The following is a 16,717-nucleotide window of genomic DNA, read 5'->3' as shown; positions in this document are numbered from 1 at the left end:
TGATGGGTTGGATGGTTGCCAGAACAGAATTTCAAGTCAATATTGAAATCACCTAAAATTATAGTTTCTTGGGGGAGATGGTGGGTAGACCAGCTGAGGAAGTTTTCTAGTGGAGGGATGTTTTGGCCAGGTGGGAAGTAGCATCCAGTTATGTTGATGGTTTTGTTTTGGTTTATTTTGAGGTTGGTATATATTATTTCTTCATTGCCTATTTGTGGAGCTGATGATTTTAAGATCTGGATGTTTAGATGCTGTTTAAATATTATAGCTACACCACCTCCTTTCTTGTTTAGCCTATCTACTCTTAGTATGCCGTAACGGGTAGGGAGGATTTGCTCACTGCTAATGTAAGGTTTTAGCAAGGTTTCTGTCAGGATGACTATATTTGGGGAGTACAAGTCTATGGTGGCATGGAGTTCATGGACTTTGTTGGATATACTTCATATATTTAGGCTTAGTAGAAGGAAGTCACTTGGCTTTCTATTGGTTGTGATATGAGAGAAGTTGTGTTTTCTAGTCTGATTGTGAGGATTGGGGTTGGAGATGGTAGGGCCAGGGTTGGGGTAGATGTCTCCACTTAGGGCTAGTTTTGATATGCATGAAGTTATTCGTTTTCTCAGTTTTTGAATGTGTTGGTTTATAAGGGAAATTTTATGATTGTGCTATGTGGTTAATAGGTATGGTGGGAGGGTTACTCTGTTAAGTTGTAGGGATGCTTTATGTTTGAGTAATAGAGTTGCTAGAATATGCGGGGGTGCATAGGGATGGTTCTTGAGTTGGTGGGAGGAGAGCTGAGTGAGGGTGGGACATGAGTGGTGGTGTGAGTAGTAGTACAGTGGTAGTGGTTGAGTGGGGGAATGATGGAGTTTAGGTAGGATGTAAGATATGCAAGGAGAGTGCATGCAGTGAGCATAAGTAAGGTATGCTTATACATGTTAGCTGAGGAGGAGTGATAGTAATGGGAAGATGGAGGGGGGAGTGTTGGGTTTAGTGCCGTGGTTGGCTATTGGAAAGATGGAAGGGGTTTGTGAGTGTAATAAAGGTAGGACCACTGGGGGTGGGAGGAAATAGGGGGCAGAGTGGGGAGTGAAGCGGGTAGGGACCCTGTTAGTTGCTCTTATGAGGGGGCTGGAAACAATCAGGTAACAGAGCAAACTGATAAATGAACATATGATAGCGAATGTGGAGACTCAGGTAGGTACCCTGTATTTCCACATACTATCAGTTAGCTGTGCCCCAGTTCTGGCAGTTTTAATAAGTTCTATGGCAGAGCCGAGCATGAGGTGCTCAAAGGGTGGTTGTAGTTTTAAAAATGGTACCTGCACAGGTAATATTTATTAACTTTGGGATTGGCTTAAGGTAATAAACAGGGAAGGGGGAGTGGGAGAACAAGGGTGTGAGCAGGCAGTTCTTTTTTACTGCTGCTAATGAGCCAAAGCAAAGACAAGTTTGTGTTTAAGAATCAATCAGAATTGACCAAGGACTGTTGTGAAACTGTAAGTCATTTCTTAACCATTTTTCAGGTGGAACAACAGGATAACTTTGTATCAGTAGGCTACAGCGGTCTCAGTTTAAATTAACAAACACACAGTATTTATCAGTTATGGATACTATTTGCTAACAAAAGGGAATAAGATAGAAAAATGAAAGATGAGTGAATGTGTGTGTGTGGGGATCTGCTTACAAGCCAAAGCAGAGTGCTCTCCAGGGGATAATGAGTATTGGCTCAAACAGGTAGACACATACTAAAAGTTAACTTTAGCTGTTTGCAGACAGTTCAGACCCGGACTGCGCTTTTCTTATAAGAATGATAAAGGTGGTATCGCAGTTGAATACTTAAGAGTGGTGTTAGGTTGGAGAGACACTGAGCTCCTCATGGGGCCTGTAGCAGAGTGGATTGTAGTTTATCAGTAAACAGTCATAGTACTCTTTATTTCCTGTAAAATGTTCTTATCCATACACCCCTAAATGTGCAGCTGGATACATGAACATCTGACCACATGAAACAGATAACTATCTGCTTTCATATTCTGCCTTTCTGTTCTGTATTCCAGACTTTATAGGTACTAGAAGTAGGACATAAATTCTATAAAATATGACAATGAAAGCAGTTTCTGATCTACCATGTCCATATTATTGTTGCAGTTAGTCTCTATGTTACTGCCCCCTTCTTGTGCCTCTACCTTACCACCACTTGTCCCTTCCCTTTTGACATATTATGACATTTTGCACTTTATCACCCAGTCCAGCAAGACACCATCATCCTCATCAGTTTCGTGTATAACAGTTTTCTGAAGGACAAATACTTTTTTTAAACTTCTTAAGTCTCTGAATCTCTTTTCATCTGACAACCATGAGTCTACTGCTTTCTACAGCCTGCTTTCCTGAATTCTGATGTTTATTTGTGTCTATATCATGCTTTCATCATCCCATTTCAACAGAAGTGTGTAATCCTACAGTACTATAATCATTTCTCCATAGTTCAGGTACCATATCTTAAAACCTAATGAATCATCACCGCCAAATTCATCTCTGCTGCCACTCATCAAATGATGAGTTTTACAGGGTCTTTTTTCTGCAGTGTTGTATCCAATGGAGTTGTTATATATAAATTAAACATCTGTGAAGGTGCGAAGCCTACTGCAACAGTCATAGATTCAGGGGTTCATAGGTGTATACTAAGCCAATGGCCTTGGGCCCTTTACAAGCCTAGCCATAGGATTACCCTGGCAACGTGCCTTAGTTCCCAGTGCATCTGTCAAGTAGAGCCACTGGAGTTATCCCCAGGGTGAATTTTCTATATCCCATCCACTCACTGAGATTTCTCTTGAAGAGAGTCAGTGAGGTGCTCTGCTTGACATGTATGGGAAGTCTATTCCATAGCATGGGCAGTCTCTGGGTTATGAACCTGTCCCTCCAGTATGTTCTGTTGATTGTGGTAATGAAGTTGAGGTCTCTGGAGCGTGTGGTGCAGAGGGATTGGGATTTCTTTAGATGTAACATTTCTAACAGAGCAGGGTCAGACATGGCTTTGTAAGTCAAGCAGAGATCGCCTCTAAGTAAGTGATACGAGACAGAGAATAGTTGTAGTTTTTTGAGTCTGTTCATATAAGACAAGGGTTTAAGGCCTCGGATCCTCTTTGTGAGGTACTTTTGCAGCCTGTCCAGTTATTGCAGGTGTCTGTTGAGGTACATGCCAAATGGGGCATTTGTACTCAATGATTGGCCTAATGAGGGAAGAGTAGAGGAAGACAATGACCTCTTTCTTCCTGGATGCAAAACCCTTAGTAATGAGATGTGCCACATAGAAAGACTTTCTGAGCACAGTGGCAATGTGGTGATCAGAAGAGAAGTTGCTGTCAACCTGTGTTCCCAGATCTCTTAAAATGCCTTCTGTGTTCAGTGGACTACCATCAATGTGGTAATTCATGGGAACCATTTTTTTCCTAAAGGGGATGATGACACATTTTTTTGGCATTTAGCTTAAGGCCAGGGTTCTAACACCAGTAAATGGTCTCTGTGAGGCCATTCTGTAGGATGTCAAAATCACTTGGGGAGTTAATAATAGCTCCCAACTTGCAATTGTCTGCGAACTTTATCAGCCAGAGTCCCTATCTGTTGGCCTGGACTTCAGAGAAGTAGATACTAAACAGGAGAAGACCCAGGACCAAACCCTGTGGGACTCCACTCGTGACTAGTCAGCAGTCTGACTTGGAATCAGCTACTTTCACACTGTAGGTTCTATCTGTGAACGAGTTTGCAACCCACCTAGTGCTATAGGGGTTGATGATGCCTAGCTTAGTGAGTTTTTCTATGATTCCTAAGTGGGGAATGGTATCAAAGGCCTTGGCCAGATCAAGGTAGACTGTATGAAACACCTTGCCTTCATCCACAGCTCTGGCGAATGACTCAAAGAAGTCAACTAAGTTGAGCAATGATGATCTACCTTTCACCAAACTGCGTGTGATCCAGAGTTTGGAGATTCCCCTATATCCTTGTTTATTAGATCCAAGATGAAGCATTCCATAGTTTTGCATATCAGACTTGTTAGGCTAATGGGGTGATAGTTCCTAGCATCTGTAGTCACTCCTACTTTGTGGAGAGGGATGACTGCAGCAGTGTGCCATTCAGTATGGACAAAGCCTGAGATGAGGCTGTGACTGAACAGGGCACACAGGTGAGGTGCCAGATCACTCTGTAGTATATGTGGAACACAGCCAGGGATATTGTCAGGTCCCATAGAAGCTGTATTCTTGGCCTTGGACAGTGCTGTTTTAACCTGTTCAGCAGTAATACCAGGTGCCTGGCAATCTACTGATATCGTGATTGGTCCTTGGGGGGGGGGTTAAAGTGGCACTGAATCTGTGGGCCAGTATATTGGCTATATCAATTGGCTCGGTATTAGAGGGACTATTGTGCAGTAGCTCAGAGCAAATCTGGGTATTGCCATGGTGATTCTTTACATAACTATAGAAGGCCTTGTGGTTGTCTTTATTATCTGCTGCAATTCTGTTTTCATAGCCAGCTTTAGAGGATTTGATGAGGGATCTCAACTTTTTGCTGAGGCTGATAAGGGAGTTTTTCCAGTATTGGGATTTTACCTTATTCCACATCAGTTTTCCCCTTTTGTTGTATAGTTTGTTTATGGCAGGGGACCACCAGATTGGAGGAGAGTGTCTTGGTTCTATTGGGTATGGCGAGATCCATGCATTTGTGTACGTGTTCCTGCAATGCATTGGTGTATTATTCGGCGGTTATGCAACTATTCTCCATTTGCATGGGTGCCATGCCATGAAGTTAGCCACCTCTGTTTTTAGGAGACCAAAGTTAGCTTTAGAGAAGTTTTTCATGGTGGTTACCTTTGCAGGGGGGGGGGGGGAATGTGGATTTCCAAGATGAGTAGTTTGTGGTCGGCTCTAACCAGGAAGGAGTTGACTATTGGTGTAGAGCATCAGTCACCCTTGTTGGTAATGACCAGGTCAAGGATGTTGCTACCTCTAGTGGGGGTAAGAATGAGCTGGTCCAGGGCATTGGAACTAATGAATTCCAGGAAACATTGGGCAAGTGTATTGGTACGTGAGTAAAAGGATGGACGTGGCTGTGTTGAATACGTATTTTAACAAGAGGGAGGAGCATAGGGTGACATACAAGAGTGGAGGAAGATGCACACAGGTGGATTATATCTTATGTAGAAGGGCCAGTCTGAAGGAGATTGGAGACTGTAAAGTGGTGGCAGAGGAAAGTGTAGTTAGGCAGCATAGGATGGTGGTTTTTAGGATGACATTGGTGATCAAGAAAAGGAGGATGAGTGTGAGGGCAGCACCAAGGATCAAATGGTGGAAATTGAAAAATGGTAATTGTGAGGTGATGTTCAGGGAAGAGTTAAGGCAGGCACTGGGTGGCAGTGAAGAATTACCAAATAGCTGGATAACTACAGCAGAGCTAGTAAGAGAGATGGCTAGAAAGGTGCTTGGTGTGACATCTGGAAAGAGGAAGGAGGACAAGGAGACCTGGTGGTGGAATGAAGAAGTACAGGAGAGTATACAGAGAAAAGAGGTTGACGAAGAAGTGGGATTGTCAGAGAGATGAAGAAAGTAGACAAGAGTATAAGAAGATGAGGTGCATGGTAAAGAGAGAGGTGGCAAAGGCTAAGGATAAGGTGTATGATGAGTTGTATAAAAGGTTGGATGCTAAGGAGGGAGAAAAGGACCTGTACCGATTGGCTAGACAGAGGGACAGAGCTAGTAAAGATGTGCAGCAGGTAAGGGTGATAAAGGATAATGAGGGAAACGCACTCATAAGCGAGAAGAGTGTGTTGAGCAGATGGAAAGAGTACTTTGAGGGGCTGATGAATGAAGAGAATGAGAGGGAGAGAAGGTTGGATGATGTGGGGATAGTGAATCATGAAGTGCAGTGAATTAGCAAGGAGGAAGTAAGGATAGCTATGAAGAGGATGAAGAAAGGAAAGGCTGTTGGTCCAGATGACATACCTGTAGAAGCATGGAGGTGTTTAGGTGAAATGGCAGTGGAGTTTTTAACTAGATTGTTTAATGAAATCTTGGAAAGTGAGAGGATGCCTGAGGAATGGAGAAAAAGTGTTTTGGTATCGATGTTTAAGAATAAGGGTGATGTGCAGAGCTGTAGTAACTACAGAGGGATTAAATTGATCAGTCACAGCATGAAGTTATGGGAAAGAGTAGTGGAAGCCAGGTTAAGAAGGGAAGGATGATTAGTGATCAGCAGTATGGTTTCATGCCAGGAAAGAGCACTACAGATGCAATGTTTGCTTTGAGAGTGTTGATGGAAAAGTACAGAGAAGGTCAGAAGGAGCTGCATTGTGTCTTTGTGGATTTAGAGAAAGCATATCACAGGGTGCCTAGAGAGGGGTTGTGGTATTGTATGAGGAAGTCAGGAGTGTCAGAGACATATGTAAGAGTGGTACAGGATATGTACGAGGGTAGTGTGACAGAGGTGTGGTCTGCGGTGGGAGTGACGGATGCGTTTAAGGTGGAGGTAGAATTACATCAAGGATCAGCTCTGAGCCCTTTCTTATTTGTAATGGTGATGGACAGGTTGACAGACAAGATCAGACAGGAGTCCCCGTGGACTATGATGTTTGCAGATGACATTGTGATCTGTAGTGAGAGTAGGGAACAGGTGGAGGAGACCCTGGAGAGGTGGAAATATGCTCTAGAGAGAAGAGGAATGAAGGTCAGCAGGTCTAAGACAGAATATATGTGTGTGAATGAGAAGGAGGATAGATGAATGGTAAGGATGCAGGGAGTAGAGGTGATGAAGGTGGATGAGTTTAAATACTTGGGATCAACAGTTCAGAGTAATGGTGAGTGTGAAAGAGAGGTGAAGAAGAGAGTACAGGCAGGATGGAGTGGGTGGAGAAGAGTGTCAGGAGTGATTTGTGACAGACGAGTACCAGTAAGAGTGAAAGGTAAGGTCTACAAGAGGGTAATGAGTCCAGCTATGTTATATGGGTTGGAGAAAATGGCATTGACAAAAAGGCAGGAGTCACAACTTTACGTGGCAGAGTTGAAGATGTTAAGATATGCACTGGGTGTGACTAGGATGGATAGGATTAGGAATAAGTATATTAGAGGGTCAGCCCAGGTTTGAAGGTTTGGAGACAAAGCCAGAGAGGCAAGATTACATTGGTTTGGACATGTGCTGAGGAGGGATGCAGAGTATATTGGGAAAAAGATGCTAAGGATGAAGCTGCCAGGTAACAGGAAAAGAGGAAGGCCTAAGATAAGGTTTATGGATGTGGTGAGAGAGGACATGCAGATGGTTGGTGTGACAGAGCAAGATGCAGAGGACAGGAAGAAATGGAAACAGTTGATCTGCTGTGGCAACCCCTAATGGGAGCAGCTGAAAGAAGAAGAAGAAGTAGTTTTCCCAGTTAATGGAGGAGTAGTTGAAGTCGCCCAGTATCAGAGTGTTAGGTTGGACCCTGATATTCTCCATGGTGATTAGGAACATGGAGTGTGAGTCTTGGGACATGGTTGGGAAACTATAGCAGGCTTACGACCTGAATTGCTGTCTTACCCAATGTTAGATGCACCTGAAGTATCTCTGATGTGTTATGTTGGACTACCCTTCTGGAGGTGTGTGCTTCCTTTATGAAGAGGAAACACCACTGCCTTTAGATCTTTGGTCACAGTTCTAGGGCCGAAAGGTGTGAAATGAGTTATAGTCTGGTAGTGCAGGGGTGCTTTCTGCTGCCTTGAACCAGGTCTCTGCTACAGCACAAATGTCAATGTTCTCTATTTTAAGGAGTGCTTCAAGTGAGTCCATTTTGAGATTTAGACTTCTAGCATTAAGCAGCATGACCCTCAGATTGCATTTGTTTGTAGCTGTTACAGTGGTAATTTGGTCTTTTGAACATTGCCTAAAAAAGGCACTATAGGGGTGGCAAGAGCCTTGGCCAGTGTCCAAAAGCACAGGGGTAACAGATGCAAACCATCTCTGGCAAAGCCATGAGGTCGGCAATCATGTCAGCCCAGTCAGACAGATACTGGATCTCCTTAGAATGACACCAGAAGCTTCGCCAATTGTTGAAATCAATCATTTTCTCCTTGTACTGTGGTATCATTCTGGATGATGGTAGGATGCTGCTCAGGGCTAGGGTCATACCTGCCTAGGCTATATAATCCGAGTACTCCTCCATGTCTCTTTTCATGTTGTCCAGGGAGGTACATCTCAGGTCATTCACGCCCACATGTACAATGACAGAGTCATATTTGTACCTGTTGTTGAGGGACCTTAGTGCGTGCATTATGTGGTGGATCCTGGCACTTGACAGGTAGCTGACTGTTACTTTCTCCTTATTCAACCTAGTGAGTGGGACATCAGTGTACCTCACTATTGAGTCACCTATGACTAGTGTGTTGGGCATGCTGTTTTGTGTTAAGGGCTTTGGTTGAGTGGCACACTGTTTAGGAGAGTTATGTGTCTCGTGATTAGTGTTGTGCTGTGGTGGTTGAGTGTGTTTCTGCCTTGGAGGTCTCTGCTGTTTGGGTAGGTTTTTAGTGAGAGCCTCCACAAAGGTGGGTATGTAGTTTGTGTTTTTATGTGAAGGCAGTGCTGGTGTGTGTTCTGGAGAGCTATGTGGTCCATGTGGTGTGGTGCAAGTGTTGACTTCCTCCTCTTGACCAGCTATTCCAGTCTTGGCTGGAGAGTACGTGGCTTTCAATTTGTATATATAACTGCATCTCTCACAAGCCAGAAAGTTGAAAGAGATGGAGAATCTGCTCAAATGGCCAATAAACAACAATTTTTGGGCCAGAAACCACTCCTCTTGTGGTAGATAGGGTACCTAGTGCTTACCACTCCCACTGACAAGCTAGAAGGCTTCTCTCTAACACAGAAAGGCTTGAGGGGACTCAGAAGCTTACAAACAGTCCTGGATACAGCAAATCTGTCTGAACTAGACTAGTTACAGAAAAGGTGGGAAACAAGTGCAAATGGGGGCTTTTAAACCAGAGAGTTGAAAGAGATGGAACAATTTGCCCAAACGGCCAATAAACTACAATTTCTGGGTCAGAAGCCCCTCCTCTTGTGGTAGATAGGCTACTTAGTACTTACCACTCCCACTGATAAGCTAGAAGGCTTTCCTTCAACACAGAAAGTCTTGGGGGGCTCAGAGCCTTATAGTCTTGGATACAGAAAATCTGTGTCTGGACTAGAGTAGTTACAGGAGACGTGGGAAACAATCTCAAAAATGGGCTTTTAAACCAGAAAAGTTGAAAGAGATGGAAAAACTTCCCATACAGCCAATAGCTACAATTTCTAGGACAGAAACCACTCCTCTTGTGGTAGATAGGCTACTTAGTGCTTACCATTCTCACTGATAAGCTAGAAGGCTTCCCTCTAACACAGAAAGGCTTGGGGGGGGCTCAGAAGCTTGCAAACAGTCCTGGATACAACAAATCTGTATCTGGCTAGACTAGTTACAGGAAAAGTGGGGAACAAGCTCAAACATGGGCTTTTAAACCAGAAAGTTGAGAGAGAGATGGAAAAAACTGCCCAAATGGCCAATAACTACACTTTCTGGGCCAGAGACCACTCCCTTTGTGGTGGATAGGCTACCTAGTGCTTACCGCTCCCACTGATAAGCTAGAAGACCAACACAGAAAGGGATGGGGGGCTCAGAAGCCACAAACAGTCTTGGAAAGAGTAAATCTGTATCTGGACTAGACCAGTTACAGGGAAGGCAGTAAACAAGCTTTGAATCTTTTTTTTTTTTGTTACACAAAAGCAGCTAAAACAGCAGTGAAAAGTTAAAAAGTGCCAAAAAAATATACCTATGATCTGAAAAGCACACTCAGTCAAAACATATAGGAGATTCAAGACATTTTTTTTTTAGTAAAGTGGAAAGGGAGAAAGTAGGAACAGAAGATAATTCAAGGTTAAGAACCTAAGTGGGTTGGCCTTCTCAAATGGTCTCTCTGCATTATGTAGAATGAGCAAATGACACTAGACTGGGAGGAGTATCCCAGATCAAATTTACATTATGGGTGGGCGGCTGCAAAGCCACCAAGTATAAGAACAACACACCAACAGGGAGTGTGGGTGGGAAACTATTACAGCTACTAGCTCTAGCCAATAAATGAAAGTTTTAAACAGATAAAGGAGCAAGGAGACTCTAGAGAATGCTTTTAACTGCAAACAAATCTGTTATATGATACCTGACAAGAACACAGAAACCTCACAAAAATGCACAGAAAAGCATATATAGAGCACTCACAAACAGAAAATACAACTCTCAGTATGAAAAATTAGTTTACAGTTAAGTAATTCAATAAAAATGCAATTACGGCAATGGTAAATATAGTTAAAATAGTATAAAACAGTAGACAAATGCAGCAAAACAGTAAAAAAACTTTATAACAGTGCAAAATGTATAGATCAGCTGTGTACCACAGTTATAAACATTAAAGAAGTGCAATACAATGAAATAACTGTAAGAAATAACTTATTCTGCTCTTGAAATCTTAAGGAATTTCTGCTTTGTCCCATTGAAGAATCATCATGCCACAGCCTGGTAAAATACAAGCACAGCCCCTGCAAACACAGGATTTATATAAGAGAAAGGATGGAAGAATCTAGAAGCTCAAATTACACTCGTGCTAGAGAAGGTCAGGTTACTCTCAATAACAAAGAAGACAAGACACTATCAGCAGAAGATGGCTGCCAGAAACACAAAAAAACTCAACAAACAAAACTACAAGGCCTGGATAACAGCAGGCCTCTATCCAGATTATGCTACCTGAGTAGAACACAGAAATCACACAATAAATGCACAGAAAAGCCCAGATAGAGCACTCACAAACAAAAAATGCAAGTCTCAGTATGAAAAAGCAGTTTACAGTTTAGTAATTCAGTAAAAATGCAATTACAGTAATGAACACTATTACAGCTACTAGCTCTAGCCACTATTATGTAGAATGAGCAAATGACACTAGACTGGGAGGAGTATCCCAGCTCAAATTTACAGTATGGGTGGCAGCTGCAAAGCCACCAAGTATAAGAACAACACACCAACAGGGAGTGCGGGTGGGAAACTATTACAGCTACTAGCTCAAGCCAATAAATTAAGGTTTTAAACAGATAAAGGAGCAAGGAGACTCTAGAGAATGCGTTTAACTGCAAACAAATCAGTTATATGATACCTGACTAGAACACAGAAACCTCACAAAAATGCACAGAAAAGCATAGATAGAGAACTCACAAATAGAAAATACAACTCTCAGTATGAAAAAACAGTTTACAGTTAAGTAATTCAGTAAAAAGCAATTACAGCAATGAAAAATATAGTTAAACAGTATAAAACAGTACACAAATGCAATGAAATAGTAAAAAAAGCTTTATAACAGTGTAAAATGTAATAGACAATTATAAGCATTAAAGAAGTGGAATTCAATGAAATAAATGTAAGAAATAATTCATCCTGCTCTTGAAATCTTAAGGAATTTCTGCTTTGTCCCAGTAATGAATCACTATTCCACAGCCTGGTAAATACAAACACAGCCTCCTGCAAACACAGGGTTTATACACCAGAAAGGATGGAAGAATCTAGAAGCTTGAACTACACTCGTGTTAGAGAAGGTCAGGAAACCCTGTTACTTTCAATAACAAAGAAGACAAGACACTAGCAGTAGAAGATGGCTGCCAGAAACACAGGTAACTCAACAAACAAAATTGCCAGGCCTGGATAACAGCAGGCCTCTATCCAGATTATGCTACCTGAGTAGAACACAGAAACCTCACAATAAATGCACAGAAAAGGAGAGATAGCACACTCACAAACAGAAAATACAAGTCTCAGTATTGAAAAACAATTTACAGTTTAGTAATTCAGTAAAAATGCAATTACAGTAATTGACACTATTACAGCTACTAGCTCTAGCCACTAAATGAAAGTTTTAAACAGACAAAGGTGCAAGGAGACTCTAGAAAATGTTTTTAACTGCAAACAAATCAGTTATATGATACCTGACTAGAACACAGAAGCCTCACAAAAAATGCACAGAAAAGCACAGATACAGCACTCACAAACAGAAAATACAACTCTCAGTATGAAAAAGCAATTTACAGGTAAGTAATTTAGTCAAAATGTAATTACAGCAAAGAGAAATACAGTTAAAACAGTATAGAACAGTACACAAATGCAGTGAAATAGTAAAAAAGCTTTATAACAGTGCAAAATGTAGTAGATTAGTTGTATAACACAATTATAAGCATTAAATAAGTGCAATTCAATGAAATAAATGTAAGAAGTAACTTATTCTGGTCTTGGAATCTTAAGGAATTTCTGCTTTTTCTCAGTGATGAATCACCATTCCACAGCCTGGTAAATACAAGCACAGCCCCCTGCAAACACAGGGTTTATATTCCAGAAAGGATGGAAGAATCTTGAAGCTCGAATTACACTCGTACTAGAGAAGGTCAGGAAACCCTGTTATTTTCAGTAACAAAGAAGACAAGACACTATCAGCAGAAGATGGCTTCCAGAAACACAGGAAACCCAACAAACAAAACTACCAGGCCTTGATAACAGCAGGCCTTTATCCAGATTATGCTACCTGAGTAGAACACAGAAATCGCACAATAAATGCACAGAAAAGCCCAGATAGAGCAATCACAAACAGAAAATACAAGTCTCAGTATAAAAAAGCAGTTTACAGTTCTGTAATTCAGTAGAAATGCAATTACAGTAATGAACACTATTACAGCTACTCGCTCTAGCCATAAATGAAAGTTTTAAACAGATAAAGGAGCAAGGAGACTCTGAAAATGCTTTTAACTTCAAAAAAATCAGTTATGTGATACCTGACTAGAACACATAAACCTCACAAAAATGCACAGAAAAGCATAGATAGAGAACTCACAAACAGAAAATATAACTCTCAGTATGCAAAAGTTGTTTACAGTTAAGTAATTTAGTAAAAATACAATTACAGCAAAGAAACAGTAAAAAAGCTTTATAATAGTGCAAAATGTAGTAGATTAGCTGTATAGCACAATTATAAGCGTTAAAGAAGTGCAATTCAATGAAATAAATGTAAGAAATAACTTATTCTGCTCTTGGAATCTTAAAGAATTTCTGCTTTGTCCTAGCGATGAATCACCATTCAACAGCCTGGTAAATACAAGTACAGCACCCTGCAAACACAAGGTTTATATACCAGAAAGGATGGAAGACTCTAGAAGCTCAAAGTACACTTATGCTAGAAAAGGTCAGGAAACCCTGTTACTCTCAATAACAAAGAAGGCAAGACACTATCAGCAGAAGATGGCTGCCAGAAGCACAGGAAACTCAACAAACAAAACTACCAGGCCTGGATAACAGCAGGCCTCTATCCAGATTATGCTACCTGAGTAGAACAGAGAAACTTCACAAGAAATGCACAGAAAAACACAGCTAGAGCACTCACAAACAGAAAATGCATCTCTCAGTATGAAAAAGTAGTTTGCAGTTTTATGTAGTTTTAATGTACTTTAGAGGACAAAGCTAGCACCATGCAAAATTTCTTTGCAAAACCCCATTTCACTTAGGTACTGGAGGTTATAGACTGCACTAACCCTGAAATAAAGTCCCCACCTATTGAACTGGGAAGGAGCGCTGGGCCCTAGGCAGCAGAGCAGGTTGCCTCTTGCTGGATCCAGCCCTACTACTACGACCACTACAAGAACTATCACTACTGCTGTAGAATGCAAACAAGTCAAACACAAATAAAAAATTATTATGTATCCAAAGGAAAACAAGAACTTCACATAAACATGCATTGGATGAACACTCTTTGCATCATACATAGGCAACCCTAAGTCATATACATCATAACAGATGGGAAATTACAAGAGGACATGTCTTAAACAGGGGAAGTGCAAGCGTGTGAGAGATGAGTTAATAACAAGTATGTACTCTAAGGGTCAGTACGTCCAGATGTGAGAAAGTTGATGGTGAAGTTTGTGTGAAATGTCATTGTCAGAGTGAGGTGTAGTGTGTGTGTGTGTGTGTGTGTGTGTGTGTGTGTGTGTGTGTGTGTGTGTGTGTGTGTGTGTGTGTGTGTGTGTGTGTGTTGGTCTACAGGGACACAACTGCAGCATTTGTGCCAACACCATGCACTGGCATCTTGGAGAGGTATGAAACGTGCATGGTATATGGCCAAGTTTATTGTGGATGTCATTGCCCATTGAATTGCCTCCACCAAGTGTTTCACTGCTACTTCCATAACCATGGCTAAAAGTCAATGTGCTACCTGAATGTGAATGGTGTCTGCTGGATGAGCTATCATGAACATGCCCAAGGCCATGACCACATGGATGACCTTGTTTGAGTGCAGACACATCCACGGCCAATAGCAGTGAATGTGCTGACACAGTGTGAGTAGGATCTGGCACATCAACCCCATATCAGCTAACATCTGACTATGTACGTACAGACTGGCCTTATGGATGCTACCTACCCCAATAGATCCAGAATAGACACTGCATGGTCTCTCCCTGTTTCATTTCTCAACATTGTGGGGGTTTCTAATGCTATGGTGTTAATGAACCTCATTTCTAAGTCAAGGTATGATTAAAGTTCTTGATATTAGTATTGTTTCAATCACTGATGTTTGCAATAGCAAAGAACAGGGCATAAGAGACACTGTACCAGTTTCTGGAAAGTCACTCAGTAGGAGGCACAAAGAAACTATAACAGGTTGCAAGGCAAAGACATAAAAATAAAGAAGATAGTCAGACTGCCTTCATAAGGCATGCCAGTAACAATCTGCTCACCAGTCCACAGGACATAAAGCAGATGGAAAGATTACTTCCAGCAGCTTCTGCATGAAGAAAACCCACAAAAGCTGTACTGCCCTAGACACAGCCTATGATGAGAGAAGAGGAGGAACAGACCCTAGAAGAAGTACGAACATCACTAAGGAAAATTAAGTCAGAGAAAGCAGCAGGCTCAGATGAGGTCACAGCAGAAGCTAGAGTAGATCCATTTGCAGAAAAGATCAAAGAGGACAGATTATGGTGATTCAGGGCACTTGTGCAGAAAAAATGAAGACAGTCTAGAGAAGAAAATTTGGAACAGACAGGAAGAAGGTAAGAGGAAATGGGAGCATCCAGCAAAGAGGTGGATGGATTGTGTGGAAGAAGATATGTGACAGACATGAGTGTTGAAGAAGGGAGGAGTGTGACATTGAATCTAGAGAGATGGCAACAGTTAACATGACACCTCGACCCCATGTAGAAAATGGGAAAAAAGGGGTTGTTGATAATGATGATGATATTTAGTGTTGGCCAAAAGTGTTCTTTACAGCACCCCCAATGTGCCTAGAACTGACTCCTTTTGTAATTCATACAGAGTCGCATGCATGTATTGGTCGTATATCTAAGTATGACTGCAAATTTGTTTTATTAGACCTGTTGCTCCTAACACTATGGGAGCTGCCTGGCTATCTTCATTACACATTACTTCTGTTTCTGCCTGCAAATCCTGGTATTTTATTACTTTATGTGTCCCAGTATGTAAAACACTGTTCTCATGTCATTCATCCTGCCCAAGAAGTTGCACACATGGTTCATGCAGTCTTGTACATCAGGGTGCATGACATACAGTAGCCTTAAGACCTGTTACAAAGCCCTGGTAAAACTTGCCTGGGCCTCCATGGCAGCCCTGCACATATTACTGACAGTACAACTTCAGGGAGACAGTGCTAACCATACCATTTCTGAACACCCTACTGTAGTACCTTTCAGTCAGAATGGCTAGGAAGAGATTCCATAATGTCCACACCTGGGGCTACCACACTACCTTGAATAATTGTGGCCCCATTATTATCATTCTCCATATTGCTGAGCTGCTTATGATGTTTTTAGCTTTTGGCTTAGTAGTTGTAAACTCCTGCATCTGGTATTGTTTGTTGTCTTATGTAATTTTTGGGGGGCCACACTCCCTGTGTCTGACATAACCCTTGCTGCCCTAAATTGTACCTGTTCATCCTCACCATCATCATCAGAGAATAAAGTTCCTCCAACACCAGACAGAGGAAGGTCCATAGTGCTGGTACTTGACAATGCTTCACCTGTGAATACATAAAAAAGTAAGAATAGAAATAACCATAATTCCTGTGCCAAAAATACCTCAAACACACATGCAAGCTCTACATCCACAGTGACAACTAAACAAAGCTAATACATGTAAGTGTGCCAATACCATGTGCAGGTGGTCATTGTACCGCAATACTAGAGGTACGTAGACAGAATAGTATAAGCATACTTGTAACTATCAGTTGTAAAAGTGGACTTAAGAAATATTTGAAGGGTATATTTGGGGCATCAATAGTGGAAATCCTCAGAGGCTGATGCACTACTTCTCCAATATCTGTCACTGTACTGTGAAACATTTCTGAGTTGTCTGGATCCCTGACAGATAACTGAAACTTTTCTATATTGGGGAGTAGTGTTTCATTAGCTAGCCAATCCACCAGTAGCTCTCAATTCCTATGCCACAGCCTGTGCTTTCAGCTTGGCCTTGTGAATCACATCACTGGGTCTATATATATATATATATATATATATATATATATATACATATATATATATATATATATATATATATATATATATATACATATATATATATATATATATATATATATATATATATATATATATATATATATATATATATATATATATATATATA

Source organism: Protopterus annectens, chromosome 6.part0, assembly GCF_019279795.1.
Source record: "Protopterus annectens isolate FY-2018-M chromosome 6.part0, PAN1.0, whole genome shotgun sequence".
Lineage (NCBI taxonomy): Eukaryota > Metazoa > Chordata > Ceratodontiformes > Protopteridae > Protopterus > Protopterus annectens.
The sequence above is the reverse complement of the archived record's forward strand: the minus strand, read 5'-3'. Positions refer to the sequence as shown.